Source organism: Ovis canadensis, chromosome 1 (assembly GCF_042477335.2).
Source record: "Ovis canadensis isolate MfBH-ARS-UI-01 breed Bighorn chromosome 1, ARS-UI_OviCan_v2, whole genome shotgun sequence".
Taxonomy (NCBI): domain Eukaryota; kingdom Metazoa; phylum Chordata; class Mammalia; order Artiodactyla; family Bovidae; genus Ovis; species Ovis canadensis.
This window is the reverse complement of record NC_091245.1, coordinates 4,018,280-4,036,726: the sequence shown is the minus strand read 5'-3', so window position 1 is coordinate 4,036,726 and position 18,447 is coordinate 4,018,280. Positions and strand designations below refer to the sequence as shown.

Here is an 18,447-nt window from a genome sequence, read left to right as displayed (position 1 = left end):
CCCCAGTGTGTGTGCAGATTTCCAGGCCAGGCTCTGACATTGTCCGTACCAGGACTTCCCTCGGTTCACAGCATGGCCAGGACACACAGGAGCCGTATGTGGGTTCCTCAACCTCCTGCAGTTAAGGTGAAGCCCAAGCTTGCCTCCAGGGTTTGAGCAGAGGCTCCGCAACAGCCACCTGGGCAGGGTCTCCTCCCTGTCCTCCTCCTCCTTGGCCTTCAGGGTCTCCTATTCTGAGCTGAGAAATCAGTCATGAGTTAGAAATCAAAGGGGGAGGCAGGCTATTAAAAATCAGCTTTTCAGGCTAGTGGGCCTCCGGATTCTCTGAAGGGTTTGTGTTTAAATGAAAGGTCACACATTATTAAGATGCAGAGAAGACGCCAAGGAGTCCCTGGGGATCCGTGCTCCACCCCCACCACCCAGCTCTGTACAAGTGACTTGTGTAGACAGATTGCAAACCAATGGCCTAGCAGAAGAGGTAGCACAAGTGGTAGGTGACATGCTGAACGAAGCAGTGGTGACAGGTTCCTAGAAATGAAGCTGCTGCGGACGGTTCCCGCCTGTGCTCAGAGTGCAGACAGGAGTCGTTACCGCCAGGCCAGAGTCTGCCATCCTCCCAGCTGAGCCAGGCATGATTCAGCTGGAAGTCAGAGGGGGCGGGGGAGTGGAGCGGGGTTGCTAGGAAATTTCTTTATTTAAAAAGGAAATCAAGACCACTGAGGGAGGAAGAGGCAGAAGTCCCCATTGTGAGAGCTTCTCAGCAAGTCAGCTGGGGCTAGCGAGCTGGTCAGCTGAATAAAGGCTGCTAGAGATGTGTGCGCCCTAACCTGAGACCTGGGAACATGTTCCATTGCGTAGTATTCAGTTCAGTCACTCAGTCGTGTCTGATTCCTTGTGACCCCATGGACTGCAGCACACCAGGCCTCCCTGTCCATCACCGACTCTCTGAGTTTACTAAAAATCATGTCCATCGAGTAGGTGATGCCATCCAACCATCTCATCCTCTGTCGTCCCTTTCTCCCGCTTTCAGTCTTTCCCAGCATCACGGTCTTTTCCAGTGAGTAAGCTCTTCGCATCAGGTGGCCAAAGTATTGGAGTTTCAGCTTCAGCATCAGTCCTTCCAATGAAATATTCAGGACTGATTTCTTTTAGGATGGATTGGGTGGATTTCCTTGCAGTCCAAGGGACTCTCAGGAGTCTTCTCCAACATCACAGTTCAAAAGCAACAGTTCTTCAGTGCTCAGCCTTCTTTATAGTCCAACTGTCACATCCATACATGACCATTGGAAAAACCATAGCTTTGAGCAGATGGACTTTTGTCAGCGAAGTAATGTCTCTGCTTTTTAATCTGCTGTCTAGGTTGGTCATAACTTTTCTTCCAAGGAGCAAACGTCTTTTAATTTCATGGCTGCAGTCACCACCTGCTGTGATTTTGCAGCCCCCTAAAAAAAATTGTATCACTGTTTCCATTGTTTCGCCATCTATTTGCCATGAAGTGATGGGACCAGATGTCATGAATTTAGTTTTTTGAATGTTGAGTTTTAAGCCAACTTTTTCACACTCTTCTTTCATTTTTATCAAGAGGCTCTTTAGTTCCTCTTCACTTTCTACCATAAGGGTGGTGTCATCTGCATATCTGAGGTTATTGATATTTCTCCTGGCAATCTTGATTCCAGCTTGTGCTTCTTCCAGCCCAGTGTTTCTCATGATGTCCTCTGCATATAAGTTAAATAAGCAGGGTGGCAATATACAGCCTTGATGTACTCCTTTTCCTATTTGGAACCAGTCTGTTGTTCCATGTCCAGTTCTAACTGTTGCTTCTTGACCTGCGTATAGATTTCTCAGGAGGCAGGTCAGGTGGCCTGGTATTCCCATCTCTCTCAGAATTTTCCACAGTTGATTGTGATCCACACAGTCAGAGGCTTTGGTGTAGTCAATGAAGCAGATGTAGATGTTTTTCTGACACTCTCTTGCTTTCTCTATGATTCAAAGAATGCTGGCAATTTGATCTCTGGTTCCTCTGCTTTTTCTAAATCTAGCTTGAAAATCTTGAAGTTCATGGTTCATGTACTGTTGAAGCCTGGCTTGGAGAATTTTGAGCATTACTTTACTAGCGTGTGAGATGAGTACAATTGTGTGGTAGTTTGAGCATTCTTTGGCATTGCCTTTCTTTGGGATTGGAATGAAAAGTGACCTTTTCCAGTCCCGTGGCCACTGCGGAATTTTCCAAATTTGCTGGCATATTGAGTGCAGCACTTTCACAGCATCATCTTTTAGGATTTGAAATAGCTCCACTGGAATTCCATCACCTCCACTAGCTTTGTTTGTGGTGATGCTCCCTAAGGCCCACTTGACTTCACATTCCAGGATGTCTGGCTCTAGGTGAGTGATCACACCATCACGGTTATGTGGGTCATGAAGATCTTTTTTGTACAGTCCTTCTGTGTATTCTTGCCACCTCTTCATAATATTTTTTCATTCTGTTAGGACCATACCATTTCTGTCCTTTAGTGTGTCCATCTTTGCAAGAAATGTTCCCTTGGAATCTCTAATTTTCTTGGAGAGGTCTCTAGTCTTCCCCATTCTGTTGTTTTCCTTTACATTACGTGGCGAGGGGGCGGCAAATCACAGTTGGAACTGAGGTTGCTAACCAGGCGGCCTGGAGATGGGGGACTATATGGGTCATCTGGGTGGGCCCAGCACCACCTCTGGGCCCCGTAAATTGTCCAACCTTGGCAGCCTGAGCTTCCCTGGAGGCTCAGAGAGTAAAGAGTCCGCCTGCAATGCAGGAGACCTAGGTTTGATCCCTGAGTCGGGAAGATCCCTTGGAAAAGGGAATGGCACCCCACTCCAGTATTCTTGCCTGGAGAATCCCATGGACAGAGGAGCCTGGCGGGCTACAGTGCATGGGGTCACAGAGAGTTAGACACGACCGAGTCTGATACTTTCACCCGGCAGTTACAGCGCCCTCAAGCTGACTTTGGTGTCCTTCTGGCCTGCCCACTCACCCTCTGACTTTCTGGCACCATGAGATTCTCCAGGCTCCTTTTGTGCGCTTTCTGCCCCAGCCCTGGAATCAGCCATTTTTCCAAGGAGCCCTGGTTCCTTTTATTAAAGAGTGGTGTTCAGAGGCCAAGATAAACATACACGTGTACTCCTATCAGGGATTGAGACATAACCAATGAAACCACGCAGGCCCAAGAAGAAAAAGAACATGGGTGAATCCCCTTTACCCTTGGTGTAGGGCAAGGCTGTATATAACGATTTGTTTCAAGGAAGCGGCTTATGATTGTGGGGTGTGCAAAGTCCGAAACCTGTGGGGCAGGCCGAGGCTGGAGGTCTTGGAGAGAGCTGATGCTTGCAGCCTCAAGGCAGAATTTATTTTATTTTATTCTACTTATAGCTGTGCTGGGCCTTCGTTGCCGGGCTTGGGCTTGTCTCTAGTTGCGGTGCTTGGGCTTCTCCCGCCGCAGAGCCTGAGCTCTAGGCCACTTGGATTTCAGTTGCGGCTTGTGGGCCTTAGTTGCCCCATGGCATGTGGGAGCAGGGATCAAACCCACGTCCCCTGCATTGGCAGGTGATTATTAACCACTGACCACCAGGGAAGTCCGAGGCCGAACTCCTTAACTTGCTATCAAGGCCTTTCAGCTGAGAGTGAGGTGCCCCCCGCCCGCCCGGCCTGCATCATCAAGAACAATCTCCTGTATTTAAGGCCATCTGGCCTCCAGCTCCTCTGTCCTGAGAATGGCTCGGGGGTCACGGCTCAGTCCTTCCATGTGTGAGGATGCCTGGGGGGCCTCAGATTGCTCAGGGGTCTGACTCATTGCCGCTCCAGGTCTTTGAGGGGCCGCTGGGCCAGGAGAGCGGCTCCCGTACGTGTGCCAGGCCAAGTCCACCGCATCCCGGAGGTCAGCTCCTTAAACTGCAGCCCTGGTTCACTAATGGGAACCTAACAGGATTTAAAGCATTAACTGGGGGTGTAATCTAATTGGGGAAGCTTCAGAGGACATGGGAAAATGTGTCGTCAGATGCTCTTATTTCCAGACACCTTCCTGCACTATTGGTCGGGGAGGGGAGGAATCTGGAATGTGCAGGACTCAGCTAGGAAATGGCTGGTTTTGTTTATTTATTTTTAATATTTGTTTACTTGGCTGCGCTGCATCTTCATTGCAGCCTGCAGAATCTTAAGTTGCAGCACACGGGACCCAGTTCCCTGACCAGGGTTGAAACCTCGGCCCCCAGCACTGGCAGGTGGATTCTTAACCCCTGGAGCACCAGGGAGGTCCCGAGGGCTGGTTGACAGTGATCATATTTTCCCCCAAGCCGAGAATCATCGGGTGGGTTTGTAGGCCAGGAGACAGCCCTGCTCGTCCACTTCGCACACACCTTCAGGCTCTGAGCTGGGGAAGGTGTCAGGGCGGGAGCACTGGAGGTGGGCCAGGGGAATGGGCACTGCCCTCTGAGCCTGGTCATCAGGGACACAACTTCCGCTTCTTCCCGGTGTCTCTGCCCCGAAGCCTCTGGGTTTGTGTCTGACCACCCCCCCCCCCCATCCCCACAACCCAGGTGCGGTTTTCCAGGGGGCTCAGAGGTTAAAAAAAAAAAAGTGCCTGTCAATGCAGGAGACACAGGAGACCTGGGTTCATACCTTGATCGGGAAGACCCCCTGAAGGAGGAAATGGCGACCCCTCCTGTATTCTTGCCTGGAAAATTCCATGGACAGGAGCCTGGCGGGCTGCAGTCCACGGGGCTGCAAAGAGCTGGACATGACTGAGCACACATGCACACACACGTGTATCACGCGTGTATCTGCCTCAGTGCACAGAAGCTTCCGCGTCTGATGGCCCAGGTCCCTGTGGCCTGCTCCTGGGGACCCCTCGCTGCCACGCGGGCCCCACGAAAGCCCTCCAGCCTGGCCTGAGCCTCGGTCCGGTTACGAGGCGTCGCCTCTGGCGCTGAGGAGCCGCCCCGGGGGCCACCGAGGAGGACACGGAGCAGGGCGCTCAAGCAGGGAGACTTGGTTTCAGTGGGTCGCTGACCCAGCGCGGGGTCTGGGCAGGCCCGCTGCAATGCCCCTTATGCTGTTGGAACCAAGGGCCTGTCCTGTGTGTCCCTTGGAGAAAGTCGATTCAGGAAGTTCTCCCCTGCTCTGCAGCAGCAGTGGGAACAGCTGCCTTGCTTCTGACTCTGACAGGAGCCGAGGGCAGCATCTCCCTTCAACACTGAGGTCTCTCTGGGGCGGATGGAGTCTGTCACCCGCCCCCCTGGGGTCCCTGCTGTGCTTGGCCACCCCTCCCAGGCCTTGGGGGGCCCACACCCAGGATGCCAGGCAGGCCCTTCACCAGCACCCCGCAGGACACCTGGAGGGGAGGCCGGCCCACCTGAGTGCCCCCCGCAGCCAGGGGCTCTCTGAGCAGGGCCAGGCACGCATGAGTGTTTGTCATGGGTCTGCCCATGAGTGCTGGCCCACATCCTTGTTGGGAAGACCTGGCAAAGAAGTCCACTGCTCACCCTCTGCCCACCTGGATTGGGCACCCGCCAGGTGTCCCAGAGCACCCACAGCCTCCAGCCCAGGAGTGCAGAAAGCAGGCAGACCCTCTGGGGCCTCTGGGGGCCTTCAGGGAGGCCTCCCCCTGGCTCTCAGGCCCGGCCTCAGCTTGGGCTCCTGCCCACAGGAGCAGGCGTTGACACAGCCTCCCGATGGCTGGACCAGGTCACAGGGTGGATGAGCATGTGGCCGCGATCCTTCCCAGCCAGTCACTGACTCCCCCGGCTTCACGTCACCCCCCATCGCCCTTCTGAGTGTGATGCAGTCAGGCAGGAGACTCTGCTGCCTGGGGGGGTGGCAGGGAGGGAACCCTGGGCTCTCAGAGGCCCCCCAGGATGCGCCAGGCCCCAATGCCAGAGGGGCCCGCCTGTGCTCAGGTGGGCTGGGTGGGCAGAAGAAAGGGGGCACCTTTCCCCACCAAAGGCAGCTTCCTGAAGCCCCATCCAGGTGGCATCTGGGCAGAGCCTTCAGGACGGCAGCTCTGGGCACAGGAGTGTCCCGGGTACCCCATGACCCCAGGCACCCCACAACTCCAGGCACCCCAAGACTCCACAGCACGAACACAGGCCTGTTGGTAGTGGGGGTAGGGGTCTTAGGAGGCCTGCCAGCCCTCTGCTCTGTCTCTGGAGCTCAGCCACGGCTGACCTGGGGACGGGTCTGGGACCGGGGCCAGTGGTGGGCACCGGGCATGCTGGAGAGGGCAAGCAGGGGCCTTTCCGGCTCTAAGAGATGAGAGTGAGGGGCAGGAAGCTTCTAGGAGGAGGCCACCTGCAGAGGCAGCAACCACCGGTGGGAACTGGGGAGGAGGGCCTGGTCCTCCCCGCCCACGCCCGAGGCCGCTGCTCTGTCCTCGGCTTCCGTCCGTCCGCCTTCACAGCTCCCCTGGGGCTGGGGGACAAACACACTCTCCCCAGACGCGGGGTAACGGCCGCCAGGCCCTGGCACCCCGCCTGCTCTGACGTCTTTTTCCATCAAGTGATGAAGGGTCCAGTTTCACAATCTTCCCACTTTGGGGATGGAGTCAGGCCATGTCAGAACGGAGAACGGTGCTCAGCGGACCCCAGCTGGGGTGGAAGGGCAGGCAGATGGAACTCATCCGGGGCTGGGGGCTCCCTGCTCCGTGCCTCCCTCCCCCGCTCCCCTGGACACCCCTCCCCACAGCCCCGGAAACCGCAGGCCCGGCCAGGCTGTCGGGGCAGATGGGACTTCTCTGTCTGGGGCGGTGGGCCAGGCCTGTCATGCTGGACAGCCTCCAGGGTCTTTGGACACCAGGAAGTGGGGCAGGGCAGGGCTAGTGATGGGAGATGAGGACAGGGTGATGCGGCGCTCTGGGAGCAGGGGCGGCTGGGCGGGGGTCGTGGCAGATGTCCCTTCTTAATGCTGACCTCACCCCAGCACTCACCCTGCCCCCTGCAGCGTCCCCTCCAAGCCCAGGGACAGGGTCTCCCAGGACCCTCCCACTCCTCAGTCATTCACATGCAGGGTCTACTGGGAGGGGCTCTGGGAGCCTGCCCCCAGGCACACTTTGAGGTCACCTTTCTCTCCAAGGGTCTTACAGGACTTAAGCCCTGGACACTTATGTACAAGGTGCCCAGCAGGACACACTCGGGACAGCCCTTAGGTCTGAGACACCTTCTTCTCCAGCTCCTTGTCTTAGAAATGGAGACCTGGGACTTCCCTGATGTTCCAGTGGCTAAGACTCCAGGCTCTCAGTGCAGCGGCCCTGGGTTCAATTCCCGGTCACGGAATTGGATCCCACGTGCTGCAACCAAAGATCCTGTATGCCTCAACGAAGACGCAGTGCAGTCAAATAAATAAATAAAATTTAAAAAGAAAAGAACTGGAGACCCCACTTTTTTTTTTTTTTTACTTTTTAAAAGTATTTCATTTACTTGTTTGGCTGTGCCAGGTCTGAGTTGCCGCACGGGGGATATTTAGTTGCAGCATGAGAACTCAGTTCTGGTGTGTGGGGTCTAATTCCCTGACCAGGGATCGAACCCGGGCCCCCTGCACTGGGAGCAAGGAGCCTTAGCCACCAGGGAAGTCCGAGACCTCACTTTCTTAAAAACACACTCCTTTTGGGTAGGTGGGAAGCTGAGTTTTCCCCACTGCCAGGGCGGAGCAGGCAGTCTGTATCAATGGCAAGAAGGCCAAGTTAACATGTCCTGATGTTTCCAATCTTACTTATGTTGACCCATTTCTGCGTTTTGATGTTGCAAATGATGCCACTATAAGAATTTTATACGTAGAGCCTTACTTCTTTTCGATTCATTTCTTTAAGAATTCTTGCACCTGGGCTTGCTACGACACACGCCAGGAACATTCTGTGGATCTTGATAGGTTTGGCCCTATCGACCTGTTAAAGGATTTCACTAATTGCATTACCAGCAACATTCAAAAACACGTATTTCCTCATATGAGGAATGTGTATGAGTTTGGGGAAATTTTATTTTTGCAGATTTAAATGAGATTTCCTCTTCAGTTTCAATTGGCCCATCTTTGACTGTTAGAAGACTGAGCTGTTCTCTCATAGCTGTTTGCAATTTGGTTTTTTTCCCCCTCAAATGCAAATTTTCTGACCTTAACCTTCCCTGTTTATCTCTTGAGTCACTGGGGGTGTTTTTAATCTTCTTGTACAAACTCTTGACTATGGTAAAGACTAGCTGTTTGTCATCTTGTTCTAAATATTTACTCTTCATGTTTCCTTGGGTGATGTTTATTTTCCATGTTTTAATTCGTTATTCAGTTAATACAAGTGCCCAGACTCATTCCTCAGAGCTCTGACTCCTGCGAGGCCCTATCTGTTCCACAGGTTCAGTTGAGTCCCACATGGCCACAATAGTACATTATTTCTATTTAATTGTTCTGTGATTTGAAATAACATTTATCTTCTCAATACAGTGGATCATTACGTTAAGACGTGAATGAAAATTTATGTCCTTTCTACCTCAATGATCCTAATGTAATTTTTTGAATATTTCCTCCCTCAATTATTTGGTTATGCTTAGTTTAATACATTTAATACATTTTTGTACGCATTTGAGTCTGTTTCAGGTAATTTTTACTTGTGTTTTGGGGTCATATTCCAGCACTTCGATTATCATGGCTTGATGATATTTTCTACAAGTTAGAAGTGCTCATCCGATCCTACTGTGCTCACTTTCCTTATATTTCACATTAGGTTGTGCTCTGTCTGATGTATTTTCCACCTGTTTTTTCGAAAGAACTGAAGAACCATTTGGCCAAATTCCAAAAAATTCTATTTTAAGATTCTGAGATGACTGGTATCAATCCATCAACTTAGGAAGCATCAGCTGTTTGCAAGAGCCTTTCCCACGGGGGGCACTGTGGGCCCTGGTGTCCTGAGCGCTGGCAGCTGGTGTCGTGGGTTGACCAGTTGTTACCTTTGGGTGCTGCCTCTTAGTGACTAGTACGAAAAATAAGCATGGCAGGGGGAGGCAGGGTGGGGGGGGGGTGGGGCATGGAGCCAAGATGGGACCCATCCAGGCATGAACCCTGCCGATTCTCTCACTGCTTGAACTCTCTGGGCCTCTCTGTTCTCCGCAGTGAAAGGAGGCTAATAGCATTTCCTTGATTGACAGCTCCTGATTTGCCTCCATGCGAATTTCCTTAACTGGGTTTTAGGATTAGGCTGTGTGTGTGTGTGTTCAGTCATTCAGTCATATCTGACTCATTTGCAACCCCATGGACCGTGTATCCCACCAGGCTCCTCTGTCCATGGGATTTTCCAGGCAAGGATACTGGAGTGGGTTGCCATTTCCTCCTCCAGGGGATCTTCCCAACCCAGGAATCAAACCCACATCTCCTAGCGGCTCCTGCATGGGCAGGGGGATTCTTTACCACTGAGCCATCTGGGAAGCCTAAAGGCTTAGCCTACTATTTGCCGAATGGAATATATGTATTCAGCTGACTACTAGAGTTTAGAGTAGGAAATAATTGATGCACCTGGAGCATGATTTGTTCCTGCAAGGAGATCCTAAATATTCATTGGAAGGACTGATGCTGAAGCTGAAGCTCCAACACTTTGGCCACCTGATGCGAAGAGCAAACTCACTGGAAACGCCCCTGATCCTGGGAAAGATTAAAGGCAGGAGGAGAGGGCGACAGAGGATGTTTGCAAGAGTCCTTCCCATGGGAGGACTCAGCTCTGAACAGGTCGGGGGAGTTCTTTCCCTGTTTCTTCCTCCACTATTGATTAGTTTGGGCTGTTTCTGGTTTCCTGTTTGTATTTCAGCAATGTCTATGTGGCCCACATCCTCCAATTCTCACTAAACCGCAGTGGCGTGGAGTGCTCCCTTGGATGTCTACTGTCCTCTGCATCCAGCCCTGGGTTTCTGTTGCTGTCTGCTGCACCAGGTCGTTGCTTTGCAGAGGCTTTCTCTGCTGGCGGCAAGCAGGGGCCACTCTTCGTTGCAGAGTGCGGGCTTCTCGTTGCAGCAGCGTCTCTTGTTGGGGAGCACGGGCCCCAGGCTCCTGGGTTTCAGTAGTTGCAGCGCTGAAGCAGTGGGCTTGGTAGTTGTGGCTTTCAGGCTAAAAAGCATGCGCTCAGACGTTGTGACACACAGGCTTAGTCGCTCCTCAGCACATGGAATCTTCCCAGGCCAGGGATCGAACCCATGTCCCCTGCGTTGGCAGGTGGATTCTTAACCACTGGACACCAGGGAACTCCCAACGTTTGTTTTATCTCTGTGTTTTTCTCCCCCTTTCTTCCTTCATTTAGATGCCACCTTATTCATCAAAGGGAAACTAAAAGGCCCAGTTTTCCACTCAGTTCAGTTCAGTCATGTCTGACTCTCTGTGACCCCATGAACTGCAGCACACCAGGCCTCCCTGTCCATCACCAACTCCCGGAGCTTACTCAAACTCATGTCCATCGAGTCGGTGATGCCATCCAACCATCTCATCCTCTGTCATCCCCTTCTCCTCCTGCCCCCAATCCCTCCTAGCATCAGGGTATTTTCCAATGAGTCAACTCTTCTCATGAGGTGGCCAAAATACTGGAGTTTCCGCTTTAGCATCATTCCTTCCAAAGAACACCCAAGGCTGATCTCCTTTAGGATGGACTGGCTGAATCTCCTTGCAGTCCAAGGGACTCTCAAGAGTCTTCTCCAACACCACAGTTCAAAAGCATCAATTCTTCAGCACTCAGCTTTCTTCACAGTCCAACTCTCACATCCATACATGACCACAGGAAAAACCATAGTCTTGACTAGACAGACCTTAGTTGGCAAAGTAATGTCTCTGCTTTTGAATATACTATCTAGGTTGGTCATAACTTTTCTTCCAAGGAGTAAGCGTCTTTTAATTTCATGGCTTCAGTCACCATCTGCAGTGATTTTGGAGCCCAAGAAAATAAAGTTGACACTGTTTCCATTGTTTCGCCATTTGCCATGAAGTGATGGGACCAGATGTCATGAACTTAGTTTTTTGGATGTTGAGTTTTAAGCCAACTTTTTCACACTCCTCTTTCACTTTCATCAAGAGGCTCTTTAGTTCTTCTTCACTTTCTGCCATAAGGGTGGTGTCATCTGCATATCTGAGGTTATTGATGTTTCTCCTGGCAATCTTGATTCCAGCTTGTGTTCCTTCCAGTCCAGCGTTTCTCATGATGTACTCTGCATAGAAGTTTAAATAAGCAGGGTGACAATATCCAGCCTTGACGTACTCCTTTCCCTATTTCGAACCAGTCTGTTGTTCCATGTCCAGTTCTAACTGTTGTTTCCTGACCTGCATACAGATTTCTCAGGAGGCAGGTCAGGTGGTCTGGTATTCCCATCTCTTTCAGAATGTTCCACAGTCTATTGTGATCCACACAGTCAAAGGCTTTGGCATAGTCAATAAAGCAGATGTAGATGTTTTTCTGAAACTCTCTTGCTTTTTCCATGATCCAATGAATGTTGGCAATTTATTCTATGGTTCCTCTGCCTTTTCTAAATCTAGCTTGAACATCTGAAATTTCATGGTTCACCTACTGTTGAAGCCGGGCTTGGAGAGTTTTGAGCATTGCTTTGCTAGCGTGTGAGATGAGTGCAATTGTTCAGTAGTTTGAGCATTCTTTGGCATTGCCTTTCTTTGGGATTAGAATGAAAAGCAATCTTTTCCAGTCCTGTGGCCACTGCTGAGTTTTCCAAATTTGCTGACATATTGAGTGCAGCACTTTCACAGCATCATCATTTAGGATTTGAAATAGCTCCACTGGAATTCCATCACCTCCACTAGCTTTGTTCGTAGTGATGCTTCCTAAGCCCCACTTGACTTTGCATTTCAGGATGTCTGGCTCTAGATGATTATCTGGGTCATAAAGATCTTTTTTGTAGAGTTCTTCTGTGTATTCTTGCCACCTCTTCTTAGTATCTTCTGCTTCTGTTAGGTCCATACCATTTCTATACTTTATTGAGCCCATCTTTACATGAAATGTTCCCTTGGTGTCTCTAATTTTCTTGAAGAGATCTCTAGTCTTTTCCATTCTATTGTTTTCCTCTGTTTGCACTGATCACTGAGGAAGGCTCTCTTATCTGTCCTTGCAGTTCTTTGGAACTCTGCATTCCGAACTCTGGTGTTCTGGCTCCCTCCTTATCTCTCTCTGCATCTATCTCTTTCCATCCATCCATCCATCCATCTACGTATCTATCATTGCATCTACTATCTGCCCCTGCGCGCCTGTCTTTATCTGTCTCACTCTACCTACCTACCTACCTACCTAGGTATCCTTCTATCCGTCTATCTGTACGCTTATCTACCTATCTCTGCCTCTCTGCCTCTCTTCATTGATTTCAGCTAATGTTCTAAAGGGCTTCTCTGGTGGCTCAGATGGTATAGAATGTTCTAAAACTTACGTCTTTCTTTCTGCCTTCTATTTTGATTTTATTTTGTACTCTCTGTTCTTTTATCGGCAATAACTATTGATCTGATAGGGCTCTTGGTTACTTAATCTGTGCAGACAGGCCATTAATTCAAACATGTCTGACTGGTTTTAACATCATCATTCCTTTTTACGTGTTTTCAATTCAGGCAACTGTTTGAAGTAGATTCTAGAACTAAGCCATGTGATTAGTACATTCTCAGAATTCAAAAATTTCCGAGGAGCTTTTTGCGGCCTTTGTGCTTGCGTGGCAGCCTGACAGGATAGTAAGTCTGTGACGAGCAGCCTTGTTCATATAGTTCGTGAGCATGAAGCTCACGCAGCTGCCTGTTGTCCCATTGTCTCTGGCTCTCCATCGTGGTTTCAGAGAAAGCAGACGAGATTTCGCTTTGTCTTTTAAATATGAGCTGCTTTTGTCTGGCTCAGAGGTTCGTGGGTTCCTAGAGCCAGGGGACCAGAAAGAGACAGCAGAGGAGCCGGGCAGGCAGGACAGGGGCCTGGAGCCTAGTGGCTGCATCACGGCTGCCTGGGGGCAGCTCCCAAGACACATGTCCTCAGACCCTGGCAGCCCAGACTGCTGGGGACCTGAGCTGATGGGGAGCACCAGTGCATGACACCCCTCCCCACTCGGTCCCAGAGCAGGTAGGGGAGGTTTGAGACCCCTCTCCTGGAAGCCAGGTGGGTCTGCAGGTTCCCCATGACACCTATTTCCCTGTGTCTCCGTCCTCCGGGTGCTCATGGTCCAGGCTTGTGTCCCAGGGTGATCTGGGGCCATGGAGATGCCCCTGAGGATGACTGGGAGCTTCTGCCTTGCTGGGGGGACTTGCCCTCCTGCACGGGCACATGTTCCCAGGGTGGTGGAATAGTATCACCAGGCCAGCGGGTCAGGGGCAGCCAGGTGCCTTGGCAGGGTGGGGTGGGCATCTCAGTGAGGGCTTCTTAGCCTCATGACTGCCTCCTGCGGGGCAAGGTGTGGGACTCATGCCCCCTTACGGGGAGCCTGGGGCCACTGTACCCATTTTAAAGGAAGAAGCATGGAGCCTCAATTCTCAAAGCCCACCGCTGGTCACTATCCCGTGGTGCAGAATGTTCTGCGACCCTGCCCCCACCCTCGGTGTTGCCTTGAGCTCCGGATAAGATGGGCCAGCCAGGAGGGGACCAGCTGGGCACGGGCAGCTGGCGGGACATGTGGTTGGGGGTGAGCTCATGCTGGGGGCCCTTACTGAGGAGGGGAGGGTAGCCCGTCAAGGCTTTGGGAAGCTCTCAGGGGTCTCAGGAGAATCCAGTGGCATCAGGGAGACAAAGGGCCACCAGGCCCAGGGGCGGTGCCACAGGGCCTGGAGGGGAAATCCCGTCCCTCCAGCTGCCAGCGTGGCTTTCCGAGGGCTGTTAGAGTCCAAATATAGCGCCCTGGCAGTCCTGCTTAATCCTGGGCTCAGACAGGCATGTTCACCCGTGTCCTGGCAAGGGCAGGGCCCTGGACCCCAGCAGGCTGGGTGCGGCTGGCCGGGCACTTCACCCCACTGGACCTGGCTGTCCACGCAGTAGTCCCGGGAGATCCAAGGGTGGCAGCAGGTCAGAGGGGTCCCACTGGCTTGGCCCCCGTGGGCACTGCTCCCGGTGTCCTCAGACCCAGGGCCAAGCGCTGTGGGCACAGTCACACCCCACCTGCCCGGCCCTCAGAAGACACCCCCTGCGTTTGGAAACTGGAGCCTCCCTCCTTGCACCACAGACCCCCGAGCTGGGTCCTGCCGTGGCCTGATCTTGAGGAGGTGGCGTGCCCTGCTGCCCATGGGGAGCCCAGCCTGGCAGCGCCCAGCTGGTGTCTGGTGCCAGAGTGGCTGCTTTCGGAGCCAGGGATGGACTCCTCCCAGCCGGGGCAGAGGGGCCCAGACTTCTTCCTGCCCGGAGCAAAGCCCATGGAAGAGGGCCGGTGGGGGAGCCCCTCCCCAGGGGGGTTAGCAGTCTACATGGAGGAGGCAAGCAGACCCCAAGTCAGACCCCTGGGCCAGCCCCCTCACTGGCCCCTGGGGCCACGCGCTCAGTCACCTGCCCAGCTAGCTCCCTGGTCTGCAAGGCGGGGTGGAGTCTGGGTGCCGTGTGAATGGCCTCAGTGTGTCCTGTCCTCTGAACAGCAGAGGGTTTCGCTGTCACAGGGATGAGGCGTGTCCGCTCGGAGGTCATAGCCAGCTTCAGGGTGTGCAGGCCGTGCACCCCAGCCTAAGCGAGTCCCCATTCTGTGTGCCCACAGCTCCCTCCTAGTTACAGGGTGTCCATCGCCCAGGGGGCGAGACTGGGCCTATCCTGCCCCAGGGCCCGGTGCGCAAGTGCTCCAAGCAGGAGCCCAGACCCCCTTGTGGACATCAGACCAGCCCCACCTGCCGCAGGGTGTCCGAAGAGGTGGGTGCCTGCCCCCCTCGGTCTCTGCAGCCTTGGGTCCCTGAAGCCCAGTCTCCCCACATGGCACCCAGCAGCCCCTCTGTCCCCTCTGGGCCCTCCTGCTCCTCTGTGTGAGTGCATCTCACAGGCTGGGCTCTGCTGATGAAGCCTGGGGGTGGGCAAGGGGGCGCTCTGTCTGCAGAGCCTGGAGAGGGAGCAGAGGCCATGTGGCCTGACCAGTGCCACGCTCAGGACACCAGGGTGGGGTTGAGAGCTGGCGTGGTAGCAAAGCTCGGGGTTGTCCCCCAAACTCTGTGGACATCTTCCAGAAACAGGAAAACGGTGACCTTCTCAGTTGAGAGCAGTCACCTTCACTTCAGTTCAGCCGCTCAGTTGTGTCCAACTCTTCGCAACCCCATGGACCGCAGCACACCAGGCCTCCCTGTCCATCACCAACTCCCGGAGTTTGCTCAAACTCATGTCCATCAAGTCGGTGATGCCATCCAACCATCTCATCCTCTGTCATCCCCTTCTCCTCCTGCCCCCAATCTTTCCCAGCATCAGGGTCTTCTCCAGTGAGTCAGTTCTTCGCATCAGGTGGCCAGAGTATTGGAGTTTCAGCTTCAACATCAGTCCTTCCAATGAACACTCAGAACTGATCTCCTTTAGGATGGACTGGTTGGATCTCCTTGCAGTCCAAGTCTCAAGAGTCTTCTCCAACACCACAGTGCAAAAGCATCAATTCTTCCGTGCTCAGCCTTCCTTGTGGTCCAACTCTCACACCCATACATGACCACTGGAAAAACCATAGCCTTGACTAGACGGACCTTTTTGGCAAAGTAATGTCTCTGTTTTATAATATGCTGTCTAGGTTGGTCATAATTTTCCTTCCAAGGAGTAAGCATCTTCTAATTTCATGGCTGCAGTCACCATCTGCAGTAATTTTGGAGCCCCCAAAAATAAAGTCTGACACTGTTTCCCCATCTATTTGCCATGAAGTGATGGGACCAGATGCCATGATCTTCGTTTTCTGAATGTTGAGCTTTAAGCCAACTTTTTCACTCTCCTCTTCCACTTTCATCAAGAGGCTTTTTAGTTCCTCTTCACTTTCTGCCATAAGGGTGGTGTCATCTGCATATCTGAGGTTATTGATATTTCTCCCAGCAATCCTGATTCCAGTTTGTGCTTCTTCCAGCCCAGCATTTCTCATGATGTACTCTGCATATAAGTTAAATAGGCAGGGTGACAATATCCAGCCTTTATGACCTCCTTTCCCTATTTGGAAACAGTCTGTTGTTCCATGTCCAGTCCTAACTGTTGTTTCCTGACCTGCATACAGATTTCTCAGGAGGCAGGTCAGGTGGTCTGGTATTCCCATCTCTTTCAGAATTTTCCAGAGTTTGTGATGATCCGCACAGTCAAAGGCTTTGGCATAGTCAATAAAGCAGAAATATATGTTTTTCTCAAACTCTCTTGCTTTTTCGATGATCCAGCAATGTTGGCAATTTGATCTCTGGTTCCTCTGCCTTTTCTAAAACCAGCTTGAACATCTGGAACTTCACGGTTCACATATTGCTGAAGCCTGGCTTGGAGAATTTTGAGCATCACTTTACTAGCGTCACCTTGGTTGGGCGCTTTTCCCAGTGGGGGTTGGGAAGTGGGGACCGCCCCACATGCACTGGCTTCCTGGCGGCTATCTCAGCCCTGGGCCTTCTGCCCAGTTGGATCCCACAGCTCAGAGACCCTGAGCCTCTTGCCTGAGGACACACAGCAGCTTCACAGGGCAGCTGGCTGAGGCAGAAGCGGAAATCTGGCTTCCCAAGCCCCATGCCCTGCCTGGAGGAGGGGGCACCCTTGCAAGCCCACCCAGGGCCCCCCACCCACAGCCCAGCCCCCAAGTGCTGCACACCGTGCTTCCAGGCGGCCGCAACCAGCCTGGATGCCGAGTGAAGACTCAGCTCAGGGTGTCCCCCATGATTCCTCGAGGTGCACCTCCAGCTTACGGGGTCTGAGCAGGGGGCTGATACACTGACAGCTCTGAGTGCAAAGACTGCGGCCTGTGCTCCTGAGAGGTGTGTGTACCGGGGGCCTGGGACCCCCGCTGCAGAGCCCATATGCAGGTGGGGACCCCAGCTGTCCCCAGGGCTCCTCTGCCCACACTGGGGTCCCAGACAGCCCAGGCTGAAGGGACGGTGCCCCCCCAGTGCTCCTTTCCTCCCAGCCCAGGCTTAGGGAACAAGGGCTCTGAGTGGCTCCTGGAGTCGCAGACATGTCAGCCTCCTCCACAGGGCGAGCTGTGCCCCGGGCCGGGCCTGGGGTACAGCAGGGAACCTGAGGTCACATCCTGGGTGGACAGACAGCACATGGGCGGCTGCAGCACCTGCAGGGGCGGAGGAGACACGCGGGTCCCAGGGCCCGGAGGTCGTGCCTAGGGGTGTATCCCCGAAGTACTGAGCTGGAGACAGGAATGTCAGCAGGCAGGTGGCGAGGGGGCTGGGGGCATTGAACAAAGGGTCCCCTCCACCGTCCCTGCTGTGGACCAGGGCTGGGAGAACCACTTCCTCTGGAACAGGAGATGCAAAATCCAGCCTGAGTGTCACTGAGTGGGTCGTTCCTAAGTGGGTCCTGAGAGGCAGCTGGAAACAAGACCACGTGAGAAGAAACAGGCTCAGAATTTCCTGAAAGTCCCCTCCCCTGTGTCTGCAAGAGGCTCTAGGTGGGCAGGCAGGAGGAGATCCTGGGGACTCAGCGCCTGTCTGTACTGAGCTGGGCAGCCCTCTGTGCAGCGTCCCCCAAGCTCCATGGACCCCAGAACACTGCTGGCATTTACCTTGGTGGACTGTCTCAGGGGCGGGACAGCCAGGCTGGCTCCAGGCCAGAAGAGAGAACGAAAAAGCAAAAGACAGAGGAGCTGAAGCCAGAGGCCCCAGGGTGGGAGGGGATGGTGAGAATGGGGCCCGAGAGGGCTTGTCCAAGAGGGCGGAGCCCCGCAGTCTCCCCAGCCACCTGGCTTCCTTTGCTGTCTAGGTGATGGAACCTCCAGATGGGCTGGGGTGTCTCCTGAGGGACAGAGAAAACACCAGCCTCTTTCCACTTTTCTTCCTCTTCTTACCTTGAACAGCCCTCCTTCCAAGATTCTTTTCTCTCGCCTTTATTCACGTCATTTTCATTTTCCTAGAAGAATGGCACTTGTCCACCTCGCTCAGCAACTGCTGGTAGTCTGGGACGTACTGTTTAGCCAGGGAGCTGGTCTTGTGCAAATGGGAGCTGGAACTGACCTCTGCCATTCAGGTTTGATATGAAGCCTGTCTCACTGTCTTTTGTTTATTTACTGACCCGGGAGTATTAGGGGGCGCTTCCTAGCGTGTGTCATTCCCGGACAGACATGGAGCTTGCGGTTCCCAGTGCTCCCAGGGAAGACGGGTTTGCCCAGACATCAGGAGCCCTTGTTCTACCGCAGACAGAGACCCACTGTGGTGGGAACCTAGGGAACACCCGCAAGAGTGCATTTGCACAGCGTGGTCATGCTGACTGCAAAGCGCTCCTGACGAGGTGTCCTGTGGGTCAGCCCTAGGCCGGCAGAAATGCATGAAGACTCCTATCACTTGGTCTCAGTGGATTTTTCCAGCTGGCTGGA

The 18,447-nt window shown here is 53.1% G+C and overlaps 1 protein-coding gene across 1 annotated transcript in view; it reads left to right on the top strand.

Moving 5' to 3' along the window:
- RAMP1 (receptor activity modifying protein 1) overlaps positions 1–18,447 on the top strand; it is a 42,167-nt gene that overhangs the window by 11,104 nt on the left and 12,616 nt on the right. The gene's annotated exons all lie outside the window — the stretch shown is intronic.